The sequence below is a fragment of the Arachis duranensis genome, chromosome 3 (assembly GCF_000817695.3).
Source record: "Arachis duranensis cultivar V14167 chromosome 3, aradu.V14167.gnm2.J7QH, whole genome shotgun sequence".
NCBI classification, from domain to species: domain Eukaryota; kingdom Viridiplantae; phylum Streptophyta; class Magnoliopsida; order Fabales; family Fabaceae; genus Arachis; species Arachis duranensis.
The window spans coordinates 40,185,115-40,193,144 of NC_029774.3; positions in this window are offsets into that span (position 1 = coordinate 40,185,115).

Genomic DNA, 8,030 nt, shown 5'->3' on the forward strand with positions numbered 1-8,030 from the left:
TAAAAAATATAAATTATAACTTTTCAAAAAATATATTGTCGCAAAGTGATTGTTTTATTTTTCTTTGTAGGCTTAACGGAGATAGAATCTGATGTTGCAATACCCAAACGAAATCCATCCTTTCCATACGAAAATAACAATGGATATTGCAAGGCTAAATAAGATGGGTGAAAAATATCAATCCGTTAGAGCTTTCTTGTTTAACTCTCTATAAAATATCTGTATCTTTGCTTAGTTGTTCGACATCGCCAACAATCAATGCAGCCACTTCAGATGCAGATGGCAAGTTGTATGTCCTTCCATCTTTAGTCCTTTTACTAATCAACTTAAACTTTATGTTTGTGTAATTTTTCTGTTGATACCTATCTCTTACATAGTAAAAATTCTTTGCCAAACTAATATATTTGTCTAGCATATTTCTTAATATTGCCACAATTTTCCTATTCCACTCATTATAGCTTCATTGGAACTACACAAAAAAAAAGAACACAATAAATATTATGTTATTTTCTCTCATAGATAAAAAATAATTAAAATGTTTGACTGGTTGCATGAAAATTACCGAAGTGTGCCTATTCGATTATCAATCTCATTTTCTGTGTCATAGATATATAGCTGGACAAATGTTGGTTGTTGACTATCCGGAGGAAGTAAGCTACTAATGCTATGGTATTTTTGACCCCTAAGCTTAAAAATTGGAGGATCACTCCTATTATTTATCACACGGTCAATTTTTTCGGCCATTGATGTAAAACAAAATATTAAATTAAATGCCCTTATATGTTTTGAAAGAAATGGTTAGCCATACTTAAAATCAATTATCTTTAATATATTAGGCTAACTAAATCACGAATGATGGAAGTTAACAACAAAATTTCTCAAAAAATAATACAAATGATTAGTTTATACTATTATTTTCTTAGACAAAGAGTATGTAGTGTGTGAACGTTAAAGAAATATCATGAGTTATACCTTGGCACATAGAACCCGTAGTCGTCAACGCACTTGGGACAAAAATATCTTTTCTCAAGCTCTCTTAAGCCACGACGACACTTTTTACATCATTTGTACCACTAATCAAACTCGGTCTCAACTTCTTTAATCGTCCCAGCAGTAACAAATACAGCATCCTAAAATCGATGGATGCAAGGGTACAACACAACAATTAAGATTATGATCCAACAAACATTAGATATAATAATTAAAAAAAAGGAGACTAATAAATAAAGAATTTTACTTGATTATGTTTCTTTATCTCGGCAATTGGCTTGTAGACTGACTGACGCAAAAAATGTTCCTAAGTTGAAACAGGTTGATCACAAACCAGTAGCATTATGCCTTGTCCATCAATAGGATCCAATTTGTTCACCCTTGCATTTTTAAATAAGAATTTTTGAAATTTGCTAATAGTTAAATAATCACAAAAGCCTTGTATAAATATTCTATTGGCTAAACTATTGATTTATACACTGTACGTTGCAAAAAAATTCTTGACAGCTGAAAACTCCTCATTGATAAAGAATTTTGAGTTGTAGTTTGTGTTTGAAACACCTATGACCTTACAAAAAGACATAACAAATTAAAGAAAATACCAGAAGCATATGATGACACAAAACATACATTCAAATACCGCTAAAATAAACAAACCATTAAAAAATTTCATCTTGCCCATTTGGAGAATAACTACATAGGTAAGACACCAGTGTTCTTTCAGATATTTGAGTAAGTCAAGAGCAAAAGACTGCCACAACAAAACCCTTAATTTCTGTCCACCCCTATAAAAAATAACAATGCTTGTAGAGTAAAGAGAGGCACAAAATTTTAAAATAAGATTTTAAAACAAAAGCCACTATCAAAAAGATATTAAGCATTACTCAAGATCATCAAACTCTATGGTGATATAACTTTACGGCTTTACGTCCCTTGTGAACTTGACCAAATTACCCTTAGAGGCAAGCTGATCTATCACATCTATAAAATAAAGACACCAATCTTTCTATTAACAAAATTCTATCCATTTAAATTTTTGTCTAAAAATGACATATTTTGTCCAAAGTTTCATCCATGTTAAAATTGGATTTTTTTAATTTTTTTAAATAAAAAATAAAAGACTGCTAATAAATAGTTAGAGCCTAGAAATTGAAGTTCGTGAACAAACAAAAAATAAACAGGTTAGTACTTGTTACCAACAATATTTTTAAAGGTAGTAATTCTTTAGTAGTTATATATAAAATCTGTCTTTAGATGTGTTAAAATAAAACCCATAAGAATAGAAAACAAAGCCATTAACGAATTGAAGAAAAGGTTTACTAAATAATACAACTTTTTTGGTACTATACCTATAACAAAAAATGACGCATCAGCCAATTCAAATGACATACATTAAATATAGACATATTATGTAATAAAATGAGATCGATAAATTATTTTGCTTAAAAAATTAGACTTCAAAGAATTAAACAACACTTGCGTTATAGATTACTCTAACAAAGTATTTACCAACTAAATAACCATCTTCTTTAGATTTTGCATAAATTTTTTTTAGCGGAATAAAATTAAATCCGTTCAATGAAACTGAAGAATCTTGTACCGGATGCACAATCGTGTCCTTCTTAAAGTGGATTCTAAATTTGTGTCTACTAGACTTGAACTTGATGGTATTTAAAATAACTACAAAATTAGTGATCATGTACACATTGCTCTCAGTGAGTAGGCTCTCGAAGATAGGAACAAATATGTCTTTAATAGAGCATTAAATTGTCTCTCCCTAAATGCATTAGTTTTATAGGATTATAGATAAATGAGGTTTATTATTCAATCATTACCAAAGAAAATCTCAAATGCAAAGAGAAGATTTTACCTCTTCATCAAGAATAACCATCTCAATAGGTGCCTTAAATGAATTGTACAATTATACATGATAGAAAAATTACCGAATAGAAAGTAACAGAAAGTATCTTTAGATTTTAAAAAAAACTATAATCTACAGTAAACGTTATTATATAATAGCAAAAAATATAGCTTGAAATTATATATTAATTAATTAATTTTTGAGTAATTCAACATAGAATTTACAATAAAAAGAAATAAAAAATTAGTGATACAATTTATGTATGTGTATATAATAATATTTTTATCACTTCAAATTTTAATTTCTAGAACGCCAACTATTTGCCAGAATTATTATCACTGTTTTCTATAATTTCACTTGTAATTTCACATGATCAAAAGTATTAAAACACAAAACACAATACTTATAATTTTTTTTCACGACATGTAGTATCACATTCTAAAATTTAAAAACAAAAAATTACTATTATATGTAGCAGCACATCATAAAATTTTAAAACTAAAAATACCCATTGAATCGCATCCTAATAATTAGTAGAAATAGCTACAATAAAATATAACCATTTGATAGTGATCAAATTCTCACATATCTCAAAAATTCTTTACTCTTGTAAATTGAAAAATAACTGCCGGTAGCTGTTGCTCACCCGTTGCCATAAGACCCTTTATCCAGTCCACCATCTCTCTAAGAATAGCAATATTAAGCTTTAAATTGCGGAGAAAATGTAAATTATTTAGAAAATAAAAATTACTTATATAAACATATTAAGTGCTGAGTAAGGACATTAAAAAAATGCACCTATCATTCTTAATATGAATGACCAACATGTCAATAAATTTGCCATCTTTCACATATTTTCTCTCACCCTCTACTCCGGTTATAACTCCATCAACGTTTAAAATAAATATCAAACAGAAGATTGTGCACAAATCACCCGTCTTAGCGATATTTTGTCATAAAAACAAAAGAAAAATCAACTTATATACTTGCCATAAATTATACACTTACCAACCAAAAAAGAGAATGTTGAAGAGAGTATCCCATAATTTTTCTAAAAGGAACCAACTTAATACCATATAACGGTATTGCATCACAGAAAAAGGGTAAGACAGTAGTTCTTGCTTGAAAAAACAATAAAAAATGATGTGATGTTGTGTGGTACAACCCACAGTTGTTGCCAACTCCAAAGTATGTAAAACATACATAGCTCCTTCCGATATCAATAATTCGAACACAGATATCAAATCCTTACCTACAGAAGTATGCATAGTTATTCCATATTTTTTCACAAAGCAAAATATTTTATTATTCACTTTCTACACACAGTACCAATAAGGTCCAACTAAATAAATAAACAAAATTTATATAAAATATTTCTTTCAACAAAAATAACTGAATAAATTAAAAATATGATTTATTTCCAAATTATTAAGTATTAAGTATTAACTAACGGATTTATATTCATCTAAAAGAAAGAATATACAACTAATTATATATTAACAACTATAATTTTATATAAATGTCTATGAAAATCTTGCTAAAAGTCCCCCAACTCTTCTCTTTATTGGCCGACTATAACATGAACTATATATTAAATCTGTTTTTGATTGCAAAATCTTTTTTTATGATGAAAAGCTTATGTTTTCTTGCAGAAAAACATAGAACTGGATTTTGTTCTTATTCTGTTTTTAAATGAATTGTCCTAAGAAAAGAAATTATGTATCATACAAATGTGGGACTAAGTGTATGAAAATAGAGAAATAATTGTGTGTATGAATAAAATTCGAAGTACCTGCTCATCCATCAACACCATTTCAATGGAGCTAATGGATTTGAGGTCTTTGAATCTCGGTAAAGACCAAAGTCTGATTACTCTGATATGAATCTTCCAACATTCTTTTGGTGGTGCAATCATCTCCAACAAATCATATCGCCTAACCATTTTTTTCTTTACTGGAAAAAATAAGAGCAAACGTAAATTCTAGCAAGTACGTATGGTAAGATTGTAGGACCACACCTCTTAGACTTTTATAGCAACTAAGAAGAGGTGTATTTTCGGATAAATCATTTTAAAATTGGAGTGCATCCAAAATCACATATCCTCTATAATCTAAAAGAAAAAACAATCTGTCTTGATGATTTAAAAAACCAAAAGATTTGAGTTAAAAATAAAACACTTATTCTACGTCATAAATATGGGCAAATCAAAATGTACTGAGTAAAAAAAGGGTATGAAAATAAGATTTAAATCCATGCATTCTTTGCAGCAGCTCACCTCCATCAGTTACAGATAGCAAGAGTCCCAGTGCGATGGCGATCTGAACGACAACAACATCAGTGAAAGTCCCTTCTTGCCGATCTGCTATCTACCTTCTCTGGTCACATTAACATCTCTGATCGTCCTTGACCTCCTCGCCAGCACAATTCCGTCGCTGTAGGAATAACCAGTCTTCTCGTCTTCAAAATTTTCATATCGCCGGTCCGAAGACGCCATTCTTCATCGCTAGCATCTCTACTATTGCTGGGAGAGAGAAGACCTAAAAAGTGGGCTTCGATGGATTGGCGGGATGGATTGGCGGGTTGGAATTACTTGTGATACGGGTAGGTTTTCTTCATATTATCAATTTTATATAATACTATATAATAATATTATCATTATCAATATTATATCATACCAAAACACTTAAAAATGCACCATTCTTAATTAAATACTATCTATACTATATAAAACACATTTAAATTCCTTTTTTCGTGCGTATATAATTTAAAGTAATTTACAATTTATTTGATTGAATATTATGATATAAAATAATTTATAAATTAACGTTAATTCATATATAATATATAATTAAATTTAATGAATTTAATTAGAATAAACAATAAATTATTTATTTTATTTCAGATTTTATAAATTTTGGATTTCATAAATAAAAAAACCAATTCATTAATATAAGAATTATAATTATTGATATTTAAATATCTAATCAAATCAATTAGTTGATATAATTAAGTCATTGCAATAAATTGTATTGAATGAGTTAAAATAATTAAATTAAAAAATATTCTTCAGAATATGCCACATCAGTACCATCGTTAAGTGCAAAAACCCAATTTTTATATAATAGAATAAATATTATTATCACTTAATTTTTGAATGTGAAAAATACCATTCACAATTATTATCATAATTATCATCAACACTAACATATAAACAAAGAAAATTATTATTAATTATCATAAGGAATAATTTATTCTTTATTTTTAAAAAAAATTGGGTAAAAAAAATATTTGGTTAACGTATTTGTTAGTAATTTTATATTTTATTTCATCTTATTTAGTCTTTGCTCTTAAAAGTTTTTTTTTTTTAAATATTCTTTTGTCCATTTTCATCTTTTTCTAAGCGGCACCAACAATCATAATTATAATGCCTGGTAGATGCAATGATTTGAGAGTAACAAGACAAAATAGAATAATAAATAAGAGCAAAAAAATTTATGATATAATAATAAAGAAAAAAAGATTTTTTAAAAAAAAAAATAATTTTAACTAGAACATAAAAATAGAACAAAATGAAACATAATACAATATTTTAAATATTAAGAATGAAATTAAACTTTAATTTAAATGTTAGAGAATACTTTATTTTATTTTAATCAAAATTAAGTATTTAAATGAAAATAGCTTTTACTAACAAATATCCTATGATTCTATGGCCTGTTAAAACTTTTTATAATTTGAATATCCTATGATTTTAGATTTTTAATATAATTTTTTTATATTTTACACTTTAACTACTACTCTTCTTTACTCTATTGGTTAAGTTATAAATAAAATTAGGCAAAGAATTTAATGGTTTCAAAACGTCTAAATTATTAAATGATCCTAATAATAGTTTTTATTTAATTTTATTTATTAATTGATCCTTTATATATTATTTGATTTTAAAATTTACTCTTTATTTTATAAATTATAATTCTATTAATCATCACTTTTCATAACTGTATCGTTAACTATTAAAAACAACAAAAATAAAACTTCATCTAACATCCACAACGAAAAAAAATTAGTAGCTCACACGTAAAATCTTTAAAAAGTAATCTCACCATCAATTTCTGTGCCCCAAGTGGTAATTGCTACTTTTATACCTAATTTGATTTAAATTATTCATATCCAGAATTTGGATTGGTTAATGTGCCGCTATTGGTGAGTTTTGAATCACGATGAGTTCTTGAGGTGATGGCGGGAGAACATGGAATTTTCTATTTTATTGTTAGAATAATGAGGGTTACGTTTTAAACTTTTTCTGGTTTTGATTTTCGATGTGGTTTGTTATGCTTCTCCTTACTCTGTGTTTTGTGATAGGCTTTTGAATAATAACGAAAAAGATTAGCTAGTTGCTCTATTTAATTTTTTTTTGCACCAATTTTGAAAACTAATTGTATTTAACTATGAGTTTGGATTGTGAACTATGCTAAAAATTGATAATGACAGTGGAGGAGAGATTCGTAAACAATTATAATTATAGAATTAGATAATTGAAAAATAAATTAATGATTGATTAGATTATGAAATCAGTAATTTTAAAATTGAAAAAGATAAAATTAGGATTTTCAAATCAAAATAAAATTGATTTTAAGATTGATTTCCATAGAAATTAATGATAAAATTTTAAAAATTATAAAATAAAAAATAAATTTTAAAATTAAATAATATATAAAAAATTAATTAATAAATAAAATTAAAAGAGCTATTTAACAATTATTTAAAAATTTAAAAAATATATTTTATAATTTAGAATTTAAAATTTAAAATATTTTATTTTTGTTTTTTTATTTTCATAATAAAGTAATTTTCAAGAAGTGATACACTTTTTATTTTTTCTAAAATATTGTATCTGTTGTTTTTTTCCATAACGCATTAGTAACAGTTTAACAACTTGCATAGAAAAAAGAGAAAACTCAAAATAATCAGAATTTATTGTCTATAAATGGTTTTACGTTTTGGGTCAATTAGTATTCAATAATTCCCCACAACCATATAAAAAACCTATCCAAGTCATTCAAGTACTTTTTTGTTAACGCACCTTCCTCCTCCCCACAAGTTACGTGAAATACACGAGCGCCCCCTCCCCCCCTTTTCTTCCTATCAACGTAATAGATTTACGTAAACATCTTCTTCA